Source organism: Ambystoma mexicanum, chromosome 1p (assembly GCF_040938575.1).
Source record: "Ambystoma mexicanum isolate Mex_15411 chromosome 1p, UKY_AmexF1_1, whole genome shotgun sequence".
Taxonomy (NCBI): domain Eukaryota; kingdom Metazoa; phylum Chordata; class Amphibia; order Caudata; family Ambystomatidae; genus Ambystoma; species Ambystoma mexicanum.
In genome coordinates, this window is record NC_090921.1 from 399,238,409 (window position 1) to 399,263,014 (window position 24,606).

Sequence of the window (24,606 nt, forward strand, 5' to 3'; positions counted from 1 at the left end):
GGAAAACAGTTCCCTCAATGTTTGGAATCTAGGGGAAGGGAGTCTCCCACCCCTTTGCAGGTGACGTCTGTGAACTGTGATAAAGTCAAGAAAGCTTAGGGGAAGAGGCATACCCCTTGAGCCTATGAATTGTGAAACTGTGAAACTTTTAAATTGTGGAAAAGCTAAGGGGCAGAGGAATACTCCTTGAGCCTGTGAATTGTGGAACTGTGAAACTATCAAGGGAAGGGTCATACCCCTTTAGATTGTGGAATGGTATAACCCAAAAGGAGATCGAGAGGGAAATTGTATATTATGAGTTGATGAACTGTGTAAACCGGAGGAAACTCAGGGGAAGAGTCATCCCCCTTTGGATTGTGGTGTGTGGTAATCTAAAAGTGAAGAACATTGAAAACAGAGAAATACAGGGGAAGTGAAGAGGCCCTTCAACTGGTAAGGCTTTGTTGGTTTCTTTTACACTTTGGAACGTTATGCTGGAACTCGTAGAGTAAGGGATAGGTAGGATTTCCCCAACCCTCTCTTTAATTGTATCAATAAAAGTCTTTAACAATCACCATAATGCCACTGAGTTCAAGTCTTACTCTTGATCCCTTACATAATGTATTAACTAAAGGGGGGAATGTTGGGAGGCATGTTTCATATCCCAACATAAGAAAGAGGTTCACTTTGCACATGTCATATTAGAACAATGGTGTGGCGAGGTTAGACGCAATGTTGATGCGATTTTGCAATTTAACATGTGCTCAGTGTAGGTGAATTGATTGGGATAAATGTTACCATAAGTGTTAATTTGTGTTTAGTTTGGATACATTTTAGATTTGCATCATGTAGCAACATAACAGAAGTTGTGGGGACACAATGTAATTGTCCAATGTACAATGTGTAGTGTTTAGAGTGGAAAGCGAGGAGCTTTATGCATGCAAGAAAGAGAAGTCCATGAGTGGAATGCCACTGTGAGGGTGCGGTAGTCCTGAACAATGTACATGTGGGATTCAGTAATGGTTTAGATGGGTGACATGTTCTGGGATATTATGGGAATATGAGGTTCGTCATGAGTACATGGACATATCGCAGATCAGCTTTCCTCCCATAGCTGGGTTTCATGTAGGCCATACTGAATATGGTTTGTGGAGGTGAACTTTGCATGGTCTGAAGGGTTCAATTACCAGGTCAAAGAAGGAGGAATGAAGCAAACCACATTTGGCAGCTGGTGATAGCATCAAATGGTTACTTGAGGCGACGATTAAATGAAGTGCCATTGGATCATGGGTTTTGCGACTAGATGGTTTTGTGGATATGGGGAACAAATCTCCATGGGAGCACTGAGTCCGGTCAAATGGTGAGTCAAATTGGGGTTAGTTAATAAAACACATGGAAGGGGTGCTGGCAGGTGGAGATTGCTGTGGTTTATGGGTTTCGTTTGGGCTATTAGGAAGATAAGCAGGATGTGTGCTAGAGGCTGTATGATCTGAGATGGTAGTCGCAAATAAGGTAAAGTGAAGGAATGCAGAAAGTGGAAACATCGGGTTCCAACATGTCTGGGACGATAAGATGTTTATTGCTTGATCAAAAAACATAGTAGTTTGTTTCTCTCCCTCCTCTTTTTTTGAAGTGTTCTTGTAAAAGCCTTGCACATCACGTACTGGGTTATAGGTTTCCTACCAAATGGGACAAATAGTACATTTAATTGTTTTTAGATAATATGGAGATTATGTGTGGAATGTCATGACTGATTATGGAAAGAAAGCATGAGGGTAAGGGGATTTTGTTTTGTCAATGTGTCCAATGGGGTTTGAGAATGTAGGGGGATTAGATTTCTTTGTATTGGGTTAGCCAATGGGATATTGAGGGATGACGTTGTAATAGAATATGTCTGATTATGTTAATTTGTTCAAATGTGTATAAAAGCTGCAACTTTGTTGAGAAAGGGAAGGAACTGTTCGTTTTCAGCTTCACAAGGTTGACTAACCCCTTCCAGCCGACAGCATGCAATAAACTTGCTTTTCTTACAAAGAGCATTTATTCTCAGTTGGAGCTGTTGTTTTGCATTAGATTTTGGAGTCATGTTCCAACATCCAGAACAGCAAGGTACCATGATTGAGCCAGGAAGCACAGTGTTTGCATGGCAGTATTAAGGTTGTTTGTGAAGAAGAAGTGTGTATCGAGCCTTTAAAGTGTGGTGCCATAAACATTTTGTTTTTTACTCCAGATATTAACATGATGAACTGAAGAGGAGTTCTCATTGCGCATCACATTAGAACTGCAGTGCTTAGAAGCATGTGCCGTGGCAGCGACCGCACACTGGTGGTAAAGCACAATTATGAAGTGATCCCTAGTAGCAAGTTAAAATTTTATTACAGTGTTACTGATCTGGCAAATTATGTGTGCATGCATGAATCATGGGTGTGCAGGTGAGTCTGGTGCTAGTGGCTATCTCCTATAAGGATTACAGGTCGCAATGTAGCACTGATAACCTAAGAATTAAACCCTAAAGAGAGATGTTTCATTCCACTTGGGCAGGCGTGCTTGCGTTGCTGTTCGTGTGCAATGAAGCCTGACAACCTCCAGCATGGTAAGAGCAGGACTGCAGTGAATTCTTGGTGTGAAAGGAAATACAGATTCCTGCACATCAGGTTAGCTCAACCTTTGGAAGCAGAGACACTTCACAAGATGTCCCACAATGCCCCGTCCAACCCACTTTGTTGTGATCAATGCAATGTACCCACTCCTCCCTTTCAGATCCACCAGTGCGCCTGGCGACCAACCAAATGACAGCAGCGTGCAATACAAACCCCTTGAACATAACATAACATAACATAACATAACATAACCCTGTACACATTGTCTCACTTTTACTTTTGCCTCATTGTATTTTGCTCAGCATCCTAGAATAATTGCTTGCCCATTGTTTGACTTGCTTGCCCCTAGATGAACACTGTCTTCTATATTCATGGCAACTATTCCACTTGCATACAGACACTTAAAATCCCTTTCTACGGACGCCACACGACTGAACTCTAGACCTATACATCCAATGTATATGCCACTGCAGTGGCCAAGGAGCCCTAGCGTCACGGGCAGACAAGGTTCCCGTATGGACACAAATGCCGCTATGCTCTTGACATGGACCACCTAGAAACAGTCCCACAAAAGTACCTGGGTACTTCACAACTGCGCGCAGCAAAGCTATCTTGCATTTGATCTCTACCCACTAACCTCACCCTTGGCCCCACTCCCTTTCAGGTCTTCCTGAGTGCCATGAGACCATGCAAATGGCAGGGGTGTAACATCACATGGCACAACTTAATGTAAAGCGGTCCTGTATAACACACCTCCACCATTGTGGTTTCATTGTTGCACTTGGCCCTTCAAGAAAAGCAAGGTGGGGGCTCAGGGTGATCTGTGAGTTAGAGGGAGTGGCAGATGTGAACCCTGAGGTGCTGATTCCAGCAGGCCGGGGCTACCTGAGTCCTGGGTGCCAGTATAATTCTGTGTACTTTGTGGCAGTCACACTAATAGCGTGTGTTTCAACCAGAGGGGAGAGGCCAACATCTATCAAATGGAAGTCAGAGCTGCGAGACCGGGTTGTTAGCCGGTGTGGGTGTGGGATTGAGCTAGAGATGCGAGCAGTGGCACTGCTCGACTGGTGTGCTGTTTTATAGGCAGATTGACGCAGGCTGCAATGGCTGACAGCGTGATTAGTTTCAGGTAGCATGAGATGGAGAAGTGAGCCGGCTGGGATGGTAAAAGATGGAAAGTGAGTTAGCAAGGACTCCCCTCCTAGAAGTTTTAAGAATATAATTAACCTTGTTAGTGCCGGTCTGTTGTTCCAGTGGCATGGCAATTTTGTTGATCTGTACACCATCAGGATGAAGAGTTCCTACCACTCTGGTTCCATTTAAAGGGTGGCACAGGGGAACTGAGATGTTCCATTTAAATGGGTAGGGGGATACGGGGTAACAGACATGACAGAGCTCGACCCCCTGAATTCCTTGGTTGACGTGTTGCCTGTAGGCATGTGACCTGTTGGTGAATGCAGGTAGATAGGGTACCATCTCTGTCGGTCCATTTACTGCAGGGGCACAAGGATACCAACCTGAATGAGTCTGATCTCCTGAATCCCTTGGCTGATGCGTTGTGCGTGAGCGCGTGGCAGACAGTACGTGGCTTCCTTGCACTTCACTCAGAGATTCGCTGCAAGTAAACTAGCTCACCTGTCCTCGGTGTACTGCTAACAACACTGGGAGGGAATACAGAGGCATCCTGTTGAAGGAGCCAACCTTAACAGAGCCTTCTGAAGCAAGTGGCTTGCAATGTCAGCTGTGCATCATTTCAGATACTTCTCAAAGATAATAAGACACCAGAGGGCGGCGCTGGACCCCTCTGTGCATACACCCAAAGGTTCACATCTTTGGCATCAGCCATCATTTGGTGAAAACTTGCCTTAAACCCTAGAATGGAGCCAACAGTTTGTCTTTTTTTGGAAAAGGTCAATAACCAGGTCAGCCGACATCTGTTTCCAGCAGAACCATTAGATCATTAGGTCCCGTCTTTATGCTGGCCAGTGCCATCCTCCTCATCCCAGAGTTACTACAGAAATGGGTACCAGACTGTTGGACTGTTCGAAGTACGGAGTTTATCTCAACTCAGAACTTCCAGGAGCCTTGACCGGAAGCTGTGTGGCTTCAGCAGCCCCCCGCCACTGGGGTATCTGCCATGTCTTAAATAGCATGAACACTGTCTGAACCACATAGAGGTGTTCCCTTTTTTCCCCTGCCCCGCCTGGTGAATCCAGAATGACCAGATGCCTTGAAGAATGGACACGACCAGGCACACTAGCATAAGTAGCCCATTATTCACCAAGTTAATCACCAGTTAGTATCCGGCATGGGAGGTGGCGGCCTTCCAGCCAATCAGGAAGCTCAGAATGGGGGTTTTACCTCATGGTAAAGCCTCAGCTTCGAGCCTCCTTGGAGCGGGAGGCCGCCATCTTACCTTGCCGAAAGGCATTTTTCCTGGTGAACCCACTTGAGAAACCTTATAAGTTTGAAGCATTTCAGCAGTTTATATATGATCCAATCCACACACTTTGTGCATCATTCTAGCCAACCAGCTCAAAGCCACAGGGGGTGATAAAATAATGTCCTCCTTCAATTAGTTTTCTTTTTGCTCTGAGGCCGAAAACAGTGATAAGAAGCATGATAACGCTGCTCTCCTCCCTTCTCTCCTTCTACGCTCCCTCCCTCCCGTTCCCTTCGGTCCGCTGACAATTTCCTTCTCACTGTAACTTCCTCCCCTTGTGCCTCCTCCCTTTCCGCTCCTTCCAACTCCTAGCGCCTCTACATTGGAACTCCCTTCCTCTAGCAATCCGCTCCACCCCCACCTTCACCTCATTTTGCACGTCCCTTAAATCTCTCCTCCTCCATTCTCCTCCCTGAAACACCTCCTCCCTCCTGCTTCCCCCTCCTTATTCTTTCCCCTAACTATCTCCCCCCCTCTCCTGCCTTCCCCCTATAACCCTCCCCCTTCCCTCCTCCTACCATTCTTCACCATTCCCCTCCTATCCACTCCCTCTCCCCTTCCCTACCTATCCCCTATGCACATGCGTGGGCAGCCATAGAGGCAGCAAATGCTGCCCAAATGCACATGCGTGGGCTGCCACAGAGGCAAATGCTGCTCAAATGCACATGCGTGGGCTGCCACAGAGGCAAATGCTGCCCAAATGCACATGTGTTGGCAGCCATAGAGGCAGCAAATGCTGTCCAAATGCACATGCGTGGGCTGCCACAGAGGCAAATGCTGCCCAAATGCACATGCGTGGGCTGTCACAGAGGCAAATGCTGCCCAAATGCACATGCGTGGGCTGTCGTAGAGACAGCACCTGCTGCCCACACCACAAACAGGTGCGCTGTGAACTGCTTCCCAAGCTGCACAAGCGTTGACCTGCATAGAGGCAGAATCTGCTGTCCAGCCTCCACACACCTGGGCTATCATAGAGGCAGAAAGTCTTGCTGCCCAAGCTGCGCACGCGCGGACTGTCATAGAGGAGGTGACTGCTGCCCAACCTGTACATTACACCCCTGGGCTGTAATAGAAGAGTAGAATTTGATAGCGTGTACGTCCTGGCAATCTCCTTGCGTCCCTACTTGCTCTGCAGAGTCCAGTTCCTTCCAGAACTGACACTGATTTCTAAGGCCTCGTTTAATCAGCCATGTGCTCAGGATAACAGGAGAGAAACGAGGCTGGAATAGACCTTTATAATATGACGGCAGTTTCAAAGCTAGGGCCCTTTAATGTGCACGAGCATTGCAATTAGGTTGTGCAACTGACCGGGTTTTGCATTGCAGAAGCGCACATCTCTTGCAGTCAGATGGCATAACAGTGATACATTTTAATCTACAGAGGCTCAGGCATGGAGTTCTACGTCTACAAAAGGATACACTACTTAAATTGTTGTTTCTCTATATTCAGCTGACCAAGAACTGAGGTGATACTGGGGCAATGTCACTATAGGTGAGGTGGCAGTGACATCCCACATTTTTAAAAAGGTTGCCCTGTAACAGGAAGTGACACCACATGACCTCTGACCTGTTGACTTTACAGGAAGTGGCATGGCAAACGCTTACAGAGACAAGGTGAGCACGGGATTAGTGGGATTCAGAAGCAAGAGTTTAGGGGCAGCCTTTTCAGCCTATGCATACCATGTAATGACATCCCTGAAGTGTGCCACAGAGGACCTGGCCATCAGTTTCCTGCTGCTTCCTTCACTATGGAGTTCGTTCACATATCTGTGATATTGTGTGTGCTGGAGCACTGGCCACATTTGAATGCAGGGAGTCCGGGGTAGTTGTTGGCACCAAGATGCTCCTCAAAGGCATCATGTACAGCCCTCTGCCCCTCAAAAGATATGCACATTGTAGTTACAGATGCTAAAAGTTCAAGGTCAGGATACTTAGCATTAGCAGATGGATTCCATTGCTGACTGCCCCATAGTCAATCAGAATGCTTACATTATGACTTCAGAAGGGGCCTGAAAATCAGCACACAAGAATTGTATGGAGGAGTCCAGCTGACCCACATCTCAATCAAGGAAAGTGGCCTTACTGTTCTATAAGATGCGCAGGCTGCAGATTTACCAAGCCCCTTATGGCCCGAGAGGGTCCCGGAGGGGAGATTGCTCTTTATGGAAATGCTTTTGGATGTGATGCTCCCTCTCTTATGGGACCTCTATGTACCTAGGTCCACCCAAGGTCAGGGAGGTGATTCTCCCCCTGGCTGTTAATAGTGTCATCCTGGGGAGTGATTTTAACTTTTTACAGGATGACGGCTCGGACGGAGAGCTCTTCCACACGTGTCCCAACGGATAGGGTGGTGAAAGTGGAACTGCAATCCCTGAAGCGGATCCTTCATGTGGAGTACCCATCTGAGGCACACGTACCCCATTGAGAAAGATGATACTTTTGTGTCCTCCTCCCATGACTCCCATTCTCAGCCTGATTTCTTTTTAGGCAACATTGTTATATCTAAGCATGCAGGAGCAACTCTTGACGCGGTTCTGCATTGAAGAGATCAGAAGTCGAGGTGTTCGTGGCTAACCTCCTACCTGCGGAAGAAGTACGCTTTTGTTGCTCACATCCGGGAAGCAATTGCCCTACATATTGGTGAAACCAAGAACTCGTTTGAGGATTTCCTACTTACTGGGGTGCCCTTAATTCTACTGTTTTTGGAACAATTCCTTCCAATACTTCTCAGGCAAACAAGAAAAGGAAAGAAGAGTTGGCTTCTTGGGAAGATGGGTTGAAACTGGTCCGGGAGAGAGATTTGTGCGACAGGATTCCCCTGACAGGTTGCATGCACTGATCAGGCAAGCTGTGCCTTAGATCTACAGACTACCCAACAGGCTGAGCAGGAGAGTGATAGACTTTTGGGAGTAGGGGGAGAACGCGGATAGGCTTGAAAGGGCTGAGGATCACAGACAGATCCCGTCGATTGATGCCGTAGTATGAGGACATTTACAGCACACACTCACTGCCTGAGGAACATGACATGGCACCCTTCTTCTCTAGGCTCCCAAAACGTGGGGCCAGCAATGCAAGGTCTGAAATAAGATTGGCTATCTGTGGGTTATAAAGAGCCAGCCGAGTTCTGTGGGCCTAATAACGAGTTTGGTGGTGTGGTACATTTTTGGAGGGTATTCCGTTACACTACTTTTTTTGCGGTAATAGAATCACTGCTAGTTTTACTGCACTGCTGAATTCTGAGTTGGCTTGGAAGTGGAGGATTTACCGCCAAACAAGTGCTGGAACTAAATCCGGCATGTTAGCATCAAAAACTGACAGAATTACCACGGGTTAGTAAGTCCACATCAATGGGGATTAACCATGTCACCACTCATGATCACGCAATAATTCCGCTCAACTGAGTGGCAGTATCAGTCCAGTGAGGCCAAGGAGAGCGACCTAAGGCAGAGACCCATTAATTTAGAAACAGGGGCCCGCTCAGCGTCAGAGGCTCGAGACACTACACCCACTCCAACCATCCCTGTTCAGAACCTCCCAGGCAGCAGCACCGAACCCCCTGGCACTTCATGAGTAAAAGAGGAACAGAAGGCAGTACAAGTACAGCAGCTACTAATCAAGGCGCAAGGATACCATTATAAAGACCTCTACGTCTAATAACAATAATCTGATATTCCAGCCATGTTCAAACTACAAAAATATGGGGGAGTGTCCTTTGATGTCTGGGCCCCTAATTTGTGGAACGAGCTGCCGGATATTCCTTGCTTGACTAAATTCAAAAGAGCAATTAAGACTTCTCTTTTTAATAGAGGAGTTGATCAGGGGTTTCCTGTTTGCTTTTATATTTGTTGGATGGTTGTCTCTGTTGGGTGCTGTTTGTCTTGTTTGTTTGTGTGCGATCTGAGGGCTATGGGTGTGAAGCGCGTTACAAACATTAAAGTAAATCAGCAATCAACTTCCTTTGAAATCACCACTAAACTCGGAACGAGGCCACATGACCTTGCCAATACCCGTCTCCCGGATCCGTCAGCACAGTCTCCTCTATTATTGCTAGATGGTGCAAGCTCTGCCAATGAGTGCAGCCCTAATAACTTTTATCCCCAAACCACGTACACATAAAATGCAGAGGGAGAACTAGTACTGGAGTTTGCTTCCTAATGCCTTGAAAACATCACAAAGTTGCTTAATTCCTCTAAACCAATTAGGATTCATGAGAGGCTGATATAGGGGAGAAAATATAAGTGAACTAGTGAGTGCTGTTGGAGGAAGGTGGGCACAACTCAAATAGTTCAAATCACGTTAATGTATTTCCTCAATGTAATCATTGTCAATCTTGGGACATATATTTTGAGGAGCAGGCTGGTTGGTAAGATCCCAGGACACCTGGATCAGAAAATCAGTAATGCGCAAAAGAACAGTGTAGGAACCACACAGTTAGCCAGTCGCGCTCACTTAGTTCTCCCTAACGGGGCTACCGGTATCTCAAAAAAAGTTCAGACAACAATAGTTCCCTCTTTAGTAGTTCACGCTCAAACTCTATTGAAAATAATAAAGACCTTCTGGTGAAACAATTCCAAAATCTTCTTTTGTAAAAAGTGTATTTTTAATGCAAAAATAGTAGGTGAGGGCAGCTGTTGCCTCATCAGTAAGGGCTCATGAGCCAATGCAATTTGGAGAAAATCTCCTTCATCAGGGCTTAGCCCTATCAGATGCAATCAATGAATTCAATATGCATCACGTTGGAAATTGCAGGCTCTGAAACTAAATGTTTGGAGCATGTACTGGTTAAATTGACCTTGATGTTTTGTATGTCTAAGCTGCGCCGAGGCGTCTAGTGTATAAGCTTACCTACTGCTTCTGTAATTGCAGACGTGGCATCTAAACTGAGCGCGAGCGCGCGCCTTAATTTGTTACGCGCGCCTTAATTTGTTACCGAGTGTTGGCATGGCGACTAGTAGGGCGCCGCAACGCAACACACCCGGAAGTGTGGCCATGCCCATGGTGCCTCGCGTCCCGAATCCTCCATGTTAAAGGAGTTGTCGGGGCGCGTTGGTCCCTTGGCAACAAGGGGTTTAGAGTATAAACCATCTGTTGAAAACGAAAGTCAGAGAAAGCATATGCTTCAGAATGAAAGGCAAGTCGGCCATCTGTTATCCTTGAATGAAAGGCTATAGTCTTGAACATCTTCTTCTGACCTCCAGCGAGTATTTACATCTATTCCATTTAGACACTAATAACTGGACACCCAACGGTTATGTATATTTAAGCTTCAAAAGTCTTTTCTGCGACACACCTATGTTTTTGTTTTCAGCACACCTCATTAGGCACTGTTATGGGTTTGGGCTGTGCTGTACAGCCGCAGATGCCAGTTAAAGTGTTTATTCCTCACACCTCTGTTAAGCTTAGGCTGGCAGATGTGGAACCACATTAGGTTGTAGTGCTCTGTGATCGCGGAGGTGTTTGCTCCCTTCAATTGAACAGATGGCGGACTCGCCTTTCATTCTGAAGCAGACACTTTCTCTGACTTTTGTTTTTAACAGATGGTGTATATACCAATCACCTTGTTGCCATGGGGCCGACGCGTCCCGACAACTCCATTAACATGGAGGACTCAGGACACGAGGCACCATGGGCGTGGCCCCACTTCCGTGTGTGCCGCGTCGTGGCGTCCTACTGGTCGCCCTGACAACATTCAGTAACAAATGAAGGTGCACGCTCGGCTTAGAGGCCACGTCCGCAGTTACAGAAGCAGTAGGTAAGCTTTTATTCTAGACACTTCAGCGCAGCTTAGACATACTGTAGAGGAGGTGCCGAGCTCGATTCACACTCCTGCTACCCATTTTGAAGTACCAGGAACATTCACGCCGAAATATGTGGTGTATGATGAGCAAATAAGCCAGCAGAGAGCCGCAGTTGGGCTCTGTCCAGTACCTATTAGAATAACTGCATCTATTGAAGTGCCGATACCTAAGAAAACCTGGACAGTAAGGTACCCATTGAGAAAATCATATCAACAAGTGAGACAGAATGACGATTGTCAGAATGTAATACCCAAAGAAACTAAGAAGATACTGAAGGAAGACGAATGATGACATCAGAAGCCAGACTGACTCACATATAGAAGATATAACGACCTGAGAATAATGACAAACGAGACGAAACACCATGTATAAGTGACATTCTAAGTCTAAAGTGAAACAATTGATGTCAAGATGTCAGAAACCTATGTCATATGCACGATGAAGATATTCCGTTAGTTTATACGTGTACATATGCAAAGTAACAGCAAGAAGCACAGAAAAATCGTGAGGCTTGCTTATGCTTAGAAGTAAGATAGATCGCGGAAAGCTCCACCTGTACATTAGGGTTGTCATGGTATAAGTTTTATGACGGTACGATAACCTTCTTGCCAAATGATGGTATATCATGGTATATCATGGTTATCGTGGTATAGCAGGTGGAGTTAACTAATCTTAACAAATATTTTCTAAAAGGTCATAAATTGTCAGATTTATCAACACAAACAAAACCAGGCACAGAGGGCCAGAATTGGGCTTTTCAACATACTTTCCACTGAAATGTCACCCCTTGCCTCCACCAAACACACATGTGGAGAGGAGGAGGGGGGTGGAGCCCTGCTGCGACTGGCAAATCAAACTGAATAGCTTTTCTTAAGTGTTCATTTAGGCTATTAGCTTCCCACTGGCTACTGTTGAAGATGAACATGTTACCATCTTGATAACCTGCATGCCACAGATCAATGGAGGCTGATGGTAGTATAAGCTTGTGCGCATACACACACACGCACTCTCTCTTTACGTTACAGCCTTTAGTTTACTTGCGGGCCAAAAGGTGTTGAGTAATCACGGACACGTTACCCTTTGGTATGGCAGTAAATTCAATGATAGAACCAGGGAAATCCCCCATTGTCATATGTTTAGCAAACATTATCCAATAGAACCTAGGCTGGCTTCCTTTCCACTTCCAACTTAAATTTCACTTCCTTTGTCTTGTCTTTAAATCTCTCCATGACCTTGCCCCTCCACATCTCTCCTTTCGTCTCTCATTCCACATTCCCTCTCACTCCCTTGGCTCAGCTGAACTCCTCTTCTTACTTTCTGTTCCCCCTCCCCCTTGAGCCTCTTCTCGTTTCCGCTCTTTTCAGCTCCTTGCCCCTTTACACTGGAACTCCCTGCCTCTTTTCATCTGCTCCATCCCCACCTATTCTTCATTCCGTTCCTCCTTGAAATCACTCCTTCTTCATTCCCCCCTGACACACTATTCTCTCTCCCTTTCTTTCTTTCCATCTCTCTCTCTCTATTACCCCCATCTCAGCTCTAGCCACTCCCCCCTTCCTCCCTATGATCTCTCTTCCTACTATGTAATTTACTCCCTAATCTCTTTCCCTCACCCTTCCTTCCCCATCCCTCTCCCCTTCTCTTCCTTCTCACATGCAATACATACTGTTTTTTGGTCTAATTCATGTATATTGTTTGCTTGTACTGTTCTATGTTTCGTGTATTCTTGTTGTTAAACTGTAAAGCGCCTTGGAGTAAGGCGCTATATAAAGAAAAATAAATACAAATAAATACATAACCCCCAAAGCCGCCAAACCAAAGTAAACGCTTTTCCTTCTTGGCACTGTATTTATACTTCCTATTGCTAACATAATGATTTTGTGTCAAGCACGTGTGGTTTATTGGATGGCATTAAAAACTGCTGCAACTGAAACTACTTGGCAGACGGAACATCCAACAGTGCAAGACAAAGACTGCACAGCACTTGCTTACTGCAGCCTTTCCAAATCAGATTGAAAAGCACACTCAACGGTATAAACGGTATACCGGTATAAACAATGTGACGGTTATTAGTGTTCAATTAAGTGGTTCACAGTATCTTTAACAATATACCGTTATACCGTTACATCCCTACTGTACATATCTACCTCAAGAAAGCACTTTATATAAGTATACTTCCACTACGCACAAGAGCAGAATCAACCAAAGGGCACTAAAGGTCTCAAGAGGAGAGTTTCACAGCAAACAAATCGAGAATTACAGACGGAGAGAAACTCAGACGAAGGTAACCATGCCAAGTTCGTATCAGCTGAAATAGACCAACAGTGGATACAATTAAAGAGAAGAAGAACAGAGTATCCTGTTCAGGGAAGGTCAAAATAAGCCACAGATGGCAGGCGACTATGAAATTGCATGAAGGAAAGGCCGATTTCACAGTGTCAGAATCATGTGACCAGACCAGCAGAAAGGGATGAAACTTTCACACCTACACATGGACCTTTGCTATGCCAGATGCCTTAACTTTGCCAGACCAAGAAGCAGACTCGAGGCCAACCACAAAGAAATAATTGACACATGATCACTGAGGTAATGATTTATTGTAACAATAATTGGATGGAAACTGAGGTGCAGATGAACCCCTGCACCTGGCCGGCTATTCTGCACGCTGCTAAGCACAAGTGGAAAAGTATGAGTGGGGTTGATGCCAACCCAATCATAGTGGACCATGTAATCTAGGATCCTATAGTTAGTAGAACCAATGAGACGTTGTACTTTTAGTGACGTTTACAATAGCATTTTGAAGGAAGGGCTTAGTTGCCCCACCTGATATTGTTTATCCAATCCCCTTTCCCCGTTATCGTATACAGATACCGTACCTATATTAAAGTTACCTTCCTAGAACCAATCAAGTTGCATGATAAGTTTTAAGAGTTACACATCAGTGATGACACATTTTTGGTATAAATGTTATGTTTTTTCAGAAATTGATTGGAGTTGAAGCAAGAAGGAAGATGGAGCGATTGCTGATATTCATTGAATCCCCCCCGTTTTTTGTACCTGTCATTAAACGGACTCCCTTTGCCACACTATTGAGTTGTCATTATTGATTTGGTGCAAGAGTACGGATCTGCATCCCCATCCATCTCAAGGGTGCTACTGCTCATTTTAAAGTGCTGTTTGTAAACCCCCAGTCCTATGGGCCGGCTGGGGTCCATCTAGCACACTTGGTAGCAGAGATTGATGGATCAATTAGAATCGATTAGATAAGACATCCATTGGCCGTCGACATAAGTAACTCGGGGTCCTCAGCAACATCACGAGTCCTTTACCATGTGTCTGAGTAGAACGAGAGGCTCCCCATAGATAGTGGTTAGTCTAAGTGAAAACCCTGCAGGTTAGGTCTGAAGGAACCTTTGCTTTCCCCTATAAACCCCTTCCCATTTCTATGAGCAGCTGATCAGACAAACAGCACAGAGAGGCGTTGGCGAAGGCTGTGATCCCAAGCGTCCGGAGAGGAAAGAAATGCGAACGGTGAGTGAAAAAAGGCTGAATACTTTGGCAAAAAGGGAAGTAAAGGGAAGGTAATGGAGGTAGGTGGGACAAAAATAACGTCTGAGTAGAAGTATAATGTATATATAAGGGGAAAATATTGACTCGAGGGTGGCCGAAACAATAGAGAAAGATACAGAGAGGATACCCGAGAAATAGAGAAAGATACCGGGAGGATACCTGAGAAATAGAGAGGGGAGTATACACCCAGATACCTAGGTTTTAATATAGCGCTAGAAGAAGTCTGCATTTAAAGTCCTGAATGAATAGGGCGATATAGGAGAACAGAATCGATTAAAGGCGACCTGAAAGAAATGGGCTTACATTCCATGTCGGAATAATAAATAGGGCAGAAATGCATCTGAGGAAGCAGATGGCATGAGATTTATGTAGCCAGCCGGAGTCTGTCTAGTCTGTCGTGTCTGTCTTGTGTTTTTCTTTTTTCTGACGTCACGAGGTAAGAAAAGTGTTGGGGGAAATAGCATGAAAATTGTGTGATTGAATAGACAAAATGTTATATGGCATGGATTGATGGTTGTTTGAAAAAGTAAAAGTACATTTTTTTGTGAAAAAACGGGTTTGGACCTTGCGGCAATAGGTGCTCGCTCATATTGTTGATCTTGTTAGGGAAACGTAAAGCATAACAAAGTGTTATATATAAGGAGAGGATAAACAGATTTAAGCATGGATGACATTACACTGTTAGTACACTTGTGCAAACAGTTGCCAAAACATGCACTTAAGCTGAAGAAGTACAGTGCAGAATGGGTTAAAGGAACCTCCAACAAAATGTTTATGCCATGGCCCCAAGGCGGATTGCTATATAAAATGGTCCTGCAACACATGACGACATATTTGCACGCCACATATACTGGCAAAAAGTTAGATAAACGCCTAGCTAGTTTAGAGCTTTGGAAGATGTACAAAGAGGAAAAGGAGGAGGAGCCACCATTAGATTGAATACTTAACATATACACAGAAGGGGTGAAATGCCTTCTGCACCACCCGCCCCATCTGAAACAAAAAGTGAAGCCAGTAAATACGAAGGATTATACCCATTGAGGGAGCTTAAAGCTGCAAAAGGATATAGCAACCCGTCATATGAGTCACCTACGCAAAGTAGTGACGAAAGCCTAGAGAAATGCAGAGAAGGAGATATTACCTCCAAAGCCCCGAGGGACAAGGAGAGACGCGAGAAAGAAAAAGGAGACCAAGCACAAGCAAGTACATCTCTAGATACGAGTAGAGAGGGAAAGAGATGGAAAGGAGATGAGGATAGGACTGATGAGATGGCATTCACACAGAACGAATGGATGGGAGGTCAGATTTTATTGAAACTCAATGGTAAAGGCATTGAGAACGTGAGACAAAAGGGAGAGCCAGACGATTCAAAAAGGAAAGAGAAGGAAAAGGAAAAAGAATTGAGAGACGAAGCAATCAGAAAAAAGGACAGACAGAAACAAGAGCAGTTATATCGTGAGGAGCAAGAAAGAAAGGCTGATCATAAGCAGAGAACAGCTAATGATCAGGAGAGGCAGGAAAAAAGGAGAATAGAAGAAGAACAGAAGATACTAGAGAAGAGAATAAAAAGATGAAGGGATGAGGAAATACGAAGGGCAAATGAGCGAAGTGAGGCTGGGAAACAAGAAGAAGATAGGGTCAGAGAGGAAGCGAGGAAGCACAGAGAGTTCGATGATGACATACAACATAAGCGAAGACAGAGAGCCCAGGATCTTGAATATCCGGAAAGGGAGGTTAAAAAACCTGATCCAGTAGTAGACTGGGAAGACATAGAAGAATTCTTTCCTGTGTACGATTTAGTACCACGCACATCTAGGGCAAATATGGAAGATGACTTCGGCACCAGAAGCATCGGAGAGACGATTGATAGCATATATTATGAAATGGGGCTAGAACAGGTACCCCAAGGGAGGGAAGAGGATGAGCGTCTTGAGAGCACTCAGTTGTACGACACTGAGGACATCTCCTGAAGTAGCAGAAATAGAGAGCTGTCCCTAGATAGGTTGACGCTAAACAAGAATGAGGAGGATGAGAGAAGTTGCACGAGTTGGGCACAGACGATGTCAGACGCAGAAATAGAGGAATGTGAGGAAAGGGAAGATGAGAGAAACATGAAAAATGCTTCTCTAGAGCAAAGGGAATAAGATTGTCGGATTCTAGTGGATATGCACCAAAGACATCAGAGTCAGCCACACAATCAGACCGACATGAAGGAGTATTTTACGGTCAAAGGGGGTTTCACCACCACCCTAGGTGAGCAGACTAAGAACATTGTCAGGTAGACGGCGATGCAGGAATATTACCCCTGTAGTGGATAGAAAAATGATGAGGGAGGAAAAGGAGTGCCATGTGTTGCAATTCCCGTTACTCGAAAAAGGAGGAACAAGGCCACAGTATATAAACGAGAAAATCTGAAAAATAAGCATCAAATGTTGACATCGGGAGCCGGAAAATGGATACATGCGCTAGAAAAGATGGCGGGAGGGAACACGTTAGCTATCGGGGCTATTAAAGGTCTTTTAATAGCCATACTTGGTGATAGAGCTGAAGATGTGCGAACACGTGCAGGCTACCCTGGTGTGCCTACAGTTAATACTAAGCATGATGTAGCGCCATTTAACAATTGCAGAGCCGCGGTATGGAAAGCATTACGATTGCTATACATACTTCAGCCATGGGAGCTATAATGACACGTAAAATGAAGGAGTCAGAGGATCCTTTGCTTTACATCCAGAATTTCCAAGATGCCTGGGTGCTCGAAACTCGTGAATTTACCATATATTATACAGTTGACCATAGCTCACTATTGCAGGCTGCTGCAAAAGAAAAATCGCAAAAACGAAGCTGCACGAAAAAATGAAGAGGCAAAATTAGTGCGAAGAAATTGTCAAAATATGCCATTATGGGGCAATGATAACTAGCACAGACAGATCGAACATACCGCAGGTCAATAATCAAAGGCAGGTTGGTCAGGGCAATAACGGGTTTTACCCCAGAGGGAGAGGCTTTCAAGGAATTGGATGGCAGCGTAATCAAGGAGGTTTCCAAAGTAATCAGGGAGGTTTTCAAAACATGCAAAACAGCAATCAGGATAAGTCAAATGGGCAAATAATCAGACCACCGCCAATATGTTGGACATGTGGGATGACAGGGCATCTATAACGCACATGCAGGAGTCAAGGCATGGTGCAAAACGACCAAGGTACGAGAGTAGGGATGGTGAATCCACCTGTGTTTTTTGCAGCAGGGTGGAAATGGAGTTGCACAAAATCAGACAATGCAAACGCCGGGAGCACAGAAAAGCTTGCAGCCACGACTATGACAAATTCTCTGCAAGGACAGCCTCAACAGTTGCCAACGCAACTGTTACAAACAACAAGTACAGGTCAGGTACTGAATTCTGGAATAAGAAATAACACTGGTGATGGAGGAAGTCCATTCATTCAACATGGGACAAAGTTCACAAGTGACAAAAGAAAAAATTGAGTGGACTGAGACTATGGAAGAAGGGTTTGTTGAACTAAAAAAGTCTATTTGCATGGCACCAGTTTTAGGGATTCCCAATTATGTGAGGAATTCTACCTGTTTTCACACATGAATGGCAGTGTCATGATGGCAGTACACACACAGAGAACCACGTTTAGTTTAGTTTGTTTATTTGCAAAGTGCAGCCAAACCCTCAGGTAGCTGGGCGCATTAAACTTGTGGACAACATGTTTACATAACGTTGCGCGACAAAAGTACATACATTCAATGGTACATAGAAGAATACAGTAGGTGACAGGATACAGGTGCAATAGATAGTATAGGACCGGGTTAACGAGTGGCCCAGTTCAATTATAGGCTAAAAAGTACGGTAGAGGTGTAACGGAGTCTGGTCTGGGAGTGGGCGGGTAACATTTTGTTAGGCAGAGAGCCACGATTTCACCATGGCTCTGAAGGGTCAGAAGGAGGCTTCCGATCTGATTGATAGAGGGAGTGTGTTCCAACATTGTGCAGCGAGAACTGGGAAGCTAGAATCCCCTGTAGTTTTTAGATTGAATTTGGGAATCTTCAGTTGGTGCAGGTAAGGTGTTCTGGTGGGTCTGGACGCGTCATGTCTAGAGAATTTGTCAGACAGGTAACATGGGACAGTCAGTGACAGGCATTTGTGTGTGATTACAAGGGTTCTTAGTTTGATTCTGTCTCGGAGGGGGAGCCAGTGGACTTCCTTACTGGCCGTAGAGATATGGGCCTTACGTGGGCCTTACGCAGGTAAGGTGTTCTGGTGGGTCTGGACGCGTCATGTCTAGAGAATTTGTCAGACAGGTAACATGGGACAGTCAGTGACAGGCATTTGTGTGTGATTACAAGGGTTCTTAGTTTGATTCTGTCTCGGAGGGGGAGCCAGTGGACTTCCTTACTGGCCGTAGAGATATGGGCCTTACGTGGGAGGTTGAGAGCGCATCTAAAGGCGTTATTTTGCAAAATCTGGAGTCTGTTCAGATTTTTGGTAGTGGTGCCAAGGAAGAGTATATTACAATAGTCTAGCTTGGATAATATCAACGCTCTGGATAAGGTGAGGCAGCTCGTAGTGGATAAAAATGGCCTGCAGGCATTAATAAGTTTGTTGGTAGAGGTGGTAGATGAGATGGTGGAATTTATTTGTTTTTTCAGCGATAGGGTGGAGTCGAGGTACACACCTAGTGTTTTGACCTCTTTGGAGACTTTTATAATTTTGCCATTAATGGTGAAAGATTGGTGCCTGGTGTCCAATTTATTAAGGCGAGCCTGGGAGCCTACGATGAGCAGTTCAGTCTTGTCATCGTTAAGACAGAGGCTGTGTGTGGCCATCAAGGCTTGAATTTCTAGGTAAATTTCATTGGGTTTTGCAACATTTTTCTCATAGCGTCCAGTGAGTGTGATGAGGACCTGGATGTCGTCTGCGTAATTCGTGTAGCTGATGCCCAGATCATCAAGACGGTCAAAGAGAAGCTTGGTGAAGATGTTGTAAAGTGTAGGAGAGATGCAGGAACCTTGGGGAACTCCACAATGGATTGGGACAGGGTCAGCAGCAGCTGAAGGGGCAAAGACCCTAGTCAACCTATCAGACAAAAATGACTGAATCCATTTGGTTGCATTCTGGGAGAATGCGGCAGCCGAAGAGAGGTGTTGTGTGAGGATCTGGTGGTCAACCAGGTCGAAGGCAGCGGATAGATCCAACAGGAGCAAAATGGCCAGGTTGCCCTTTTCTTTGGCTTCGTCCATTTGGAATTTTAGATCCAGGAGGGCTGTTTCGGTCCCGTCTCTGGGTCTAAAGCCGGATTGGCATTAGGGTACAAGCCCCTGGCATACTACAGTGGGAATCTAGACCCAGTGATGAAGGGCCACTTTCCAAGTGAATAAAGTTTAGCTGCTGCAGCGTTCGCCATAGAGAAAGCAACAACCATTGTGATGGGATGCTCACTGACGTTGTTCGTCGAGCACACACTATTTGCCATTCTAGAGAAACCGAAAGGCACATTGGCATCTCAGAGGGCTTCTGCTTATGAAGTGATCACATCAAATACATCAATTAAAACAATTCCATGTAAGATAGTGAACCCCGCTATGTTTATAGCAGAGCCAGTCACTGAAGGAGAGCCAATACATGACTGCGCAAACTATGAAGAATTTTCTGATGAGATTCCCAGAGTGAAAGAAAATGCATTGGCAGAAGGAGAAATCATCTTTCTTGATGGTTCTTCGAGAATCAATCAAAATGATGGCCAGAGATATACAGGCACCGCTGTGATGAAACACACAGCAAATGGAGAATTTCAAGTACTCATTAGTGCACGATTACCATCTCATTATTCAGCACAAGCTGCGAATTATTGGCCTTGATACTCGCACTCAAGAATCACACAGACCAGGAAGTGTCGGTGTACAGTGACTCTTCCGATGTAACATTGACAGTGCACACAGGCCTAGCATGCTGGAAACGGAGGGGCTACCTCCAAGTGGATGGCACGCCAGTGCAGCACGCAGCCTTATTGGACAGAGTGATGAAGGCACTACAACTCCCAGTGGGCATAGCAGTCGGGAAATGTGCTGCCCACACAAAAAGGACAGATTTTATCTCACGAGGAAACCAAGCAGCAGACACGGAAGCCAAGAGTGTGGCGACCAAAGACGAAATAATAATGAATGTGGAAATAACTGATGTGCATGAGAGAATGATTGTTGCTCGAAGTGAACCTGACGGTTACAGTAATATGGAGAAAACCCAATCAATGGAGCTCCAAGGGGAGGCACCGCTGGAAGAGAAGAACCTCTGGAAGCGGCAAGGGTGTTCTTTAAACGCCTCTGAGAGCTTGTGGCGACAAGACAGCACTGGTACACCGGTGATGCCTATAGACTTATTGAAAATAGCACTGGAATAGTTACAGTATTCAGTGCACATGAAAAAAGAGAATCTAGCAGCAACAATTGCCGAAGTCTGGTTCATACCAAACTTGGCAGAGCACGTTGTATTTTTTATGGTGAACTGTATAATCTGCCAACAATTCACAGCTGGGCATACACTATGTGTAATTAGAGGAGTCATCCCAAGGCCCAATGGATCTTTTCAGCATTTGCATGTCGATTATGTCCATAAGATTCAAGTATCTAACGGGTACAGGTACCTAATTGTTGTGATGTGTCCATTCTGTGGAGGGATAGAAGCAGGTCCATGTACACATCCAGACTCTACCTGTGCGGCCCAATTTCTGGTGAGGGAGGTATTTCCCAGATGGGGAATATGTGAGGTCATGAGATCAGACAATGGACCTCACTTTATTAATGCAGTATTTGAACAGATCTGATTGTTGCTTGGTATAAAGCACAAGCTTTCTTCGGCGTATCATCCTCAAGGAAATGGGATATGCAAGAAGCTCAATGGCTTGTTAAAGGAAAGGAAAGCCAAGTTGAAGCTTACTCTAAAGAAGGGATGGCTACACTGCCTTCCACTGGCACTGTATGCGCTCAGAAACCAGCCTGGTTCTGACCACCATCTCACGCTGCACGAAATTGTGACAGGCAGAAGGATCTACACACCACTAACACCCCGAGATAGAGCTAGATGTGATGCTCAGCCAACAGGGAAGTGTTAAGATCAGAAATGCAAAATTACTTGAATTGCATGAAATCTTGTCTTACTGTAATTTTAGGAAAGCTGCAGCTACGACAAAAAAGGTGCAGGGCAGCAGGGATCACAGAAGGAGATACTACAACAGACCAAGTTCAGGGTTTAAGTGTAACACAATTGTTCCCTGGGGACACGGTCCTGGTGAGAAGCCACACGGGAATAAAGTGGGACGAGCCAAGGTTCAACAGTCCCTTCAGAGTGGAGGACGTTACTCCCTCTGCAGTCAAGTTACAGGGAAGAAGACACTGGATCTTTTTGGGTGACGTCAAGCCATACATCAGAGAAGACCCTCTGCCCTCACCCCAATGCCTAGAGACTACAGACAATGGGGAAGAACCACAGCACATGCAGACGAGATCCATGACAAGGAAGAAGGACGCATGACCAGCAAAGCAAAGGCAAAGAACTTTTGTGCAAAGTTGTGGCTTAATTTTGGACATTTCCTCTGAGCAAAATAAGCAGATAAGGACATAAACACGGACACTCTGTGCATCCTAGTTGCAGGGTGAAGAAGAAAATTAAACGTATGAGCCACAACATAGTCTGTGGACTCAGTCTTGGGACTGGGGCATAGAGAAGCCTTGATAAGAAAAGATATGCCAAAATTTGACTGAGGACACAATAATGGAAGAAAATACAGTATCCTGACTCTTTTAACACAGAAGCCTTATTTGGACACACTTATGGTGTCACGCAGTAGTGACATCACTAAGGACGTTTTAATATATTTCAAGTTAGCACTGAGGTCATAACCGTCATTAGTGGGAAGGCTCACTAACATCACCGAATTTCTTCAGGACCCTGAAAAAGAAAGACAATAAGGAGGCTGCTCATTGTGATTGCTGAGAAGTTCTTTTTGCCTCCAGTGTACAGGGAACACAAGACAAATGTCCCTGTCACCAGAAGATAGCAGATTAGCAAGCAATGTGTTTTTTTGCCTAACTGAGGACTTTCCAGAGCTTGTGGGGAGACCTGCCAGTGTTGCTGCCCTCACTTTCATCAGAGACCCAGCGAACTCTACACAGATGAGCATGCCCCTGCATGGTATTGTAATGCAAGTTAAACTTTCTAATCATCATCATCAGAATTTTCGTTGAGGGACAGATCGCTAAAGTGTTGCTAAAGGACTTCACTCCTGCTTATGCTGACAACGAAACGACATGTGTTCTGGAGTGAGACAAATAAGAGGCATCGACTGGGAGCTTGTTTATTTTGAACACAGAAATTAGAGACTTGCTGAACTTATTACCTTATTTGACATTTTGGTATACGGAAAAGACAACTGTTTCCAGAGACAAGACACAATCTATTATTCAGTTAAAGAAAATAATCGTTCCAGTATCTGCAACCTACAAGCAGAAACAGCAGAACTCGGATATAACGATGTTACCTAGAATTTATTAAAGAGTTAGTCTTATTTCCTTAAATGATTGAGATGGACACCAAAATAGTAATCTTTTCTCCCTCAGGAGGAGAGACGCTCGTATTGGCCCAGAAATAAGTGCTGTAACCTTACTTGTGCATAGTGTTAAATATTGTTTTATTGTCACTGATGATTCGAACTGCATAGACCTCCTTAGTCATTCCAGTCCCTAGAAGGGTGATAGAGGAATGAGTGAATTTGAGATGGATGTGATGAGCAATAATACACACACACTTGTGGTAACAACTAGATAGAACCGCCGGAGACAGGGTTGGCAGAGCAAACATGAGAGGGGATTAATGAAAAACACACACACGCAAATAATGAGTGCACATACACCTGGTCTAGTGTCAATAACTGCAGAACCACAGTCCAAAAAATGGGAGAAGTTTGAATAACCTACCATGAGAAGTTCCACACCAAGTGAAGTCAAAAGACAAATGGAGAAAGCTGAACCTTTAAAGAAACAAAAGGAGTTAGAGAATAAACGAACAGAGACAGCATTGGCAAGCCCACCTGATCCAACGAAAGGGACAAATGCAAGTCCTGCAATACAGCCACATGCTGGAACAATAGCAGAGTAAATATGGACATCCATAACCAGAGCAAAAAAGATACAAGAGGACAAGGAAATAATTACGGACTTCCTCTTACTCAAATGGTGCAGATGAAAATACCTGGACCATGGATGGAGATACCTGCGAATCCTCCAGCAAGAAGAAGCTATATGGAAGCGTTTAAGGATGTGATTATAGCAAACTACAGAAAAACCTTAAGAATCAGAACACCCAAGAAGACAACAACAAACTAAATGACTACCTGCACAGCACAGCACACTTGGGAAATAACATATGGTACCAACATGAAAGTTGGACAACGAACTTCCGAGGAAGAATGTTTTGTTTGTGCACTCCTACCTTAAAGCATGGGGAAGTCAAAAATCTTTGTAGCTGTTGAAATAAATGTGCAGACAGCACACTGTCTGCCACATATAGCAATGTGCAAGACCAGAGGCCAGTTCATGGGAAGTGATGCTTCACTCAAATGGGCAACTGAAGCAATTGATCCAAATGAAGACAATTATGTCCAGGACATAAAGACAAGAAACAATGGAAAAACAAAGAACATTGTGATCAGATATGAGAAGCCTGGAGTTAAAGGAGCAGAGATCAGAAGAGAGGCAAACCAAAGAGTGAACATTCAAGGAAAAACTCCAGAAGAAGCTCGGAGTTGGAAAAACAGAGGTCAAATGCAAATTTGGGGAACAGTGCTCTCACCAGACGGATAGGAGAAAGGAGTAGTGATCTGCAGAGCATGGGCAGTGATTGGGCATTACCAGGCTACTACTGGCATAGTACAGAATGGATGCAAGTCATTATGGCCAAAGCTTGCTAAACTACTAAAATGGCTCGAGGACAGAGGAGGACCCTTGCAGATAATACCATTGGAGAGCCCAATATTCTGTTTCAGAAATAATGGCACAAGAAAAATGGGAGAGAATCACAATTGTGGTCAAGTCTTTGATGCTCCAGGAATGGTACATGGTACTGCAGTGATCATGGATCATTATTGGGCATGTGGATCCCAAGCATATATGAGATTGCCGAAGAATTGTGGAGGTATATGTACATTGGTGAATGTCCATGT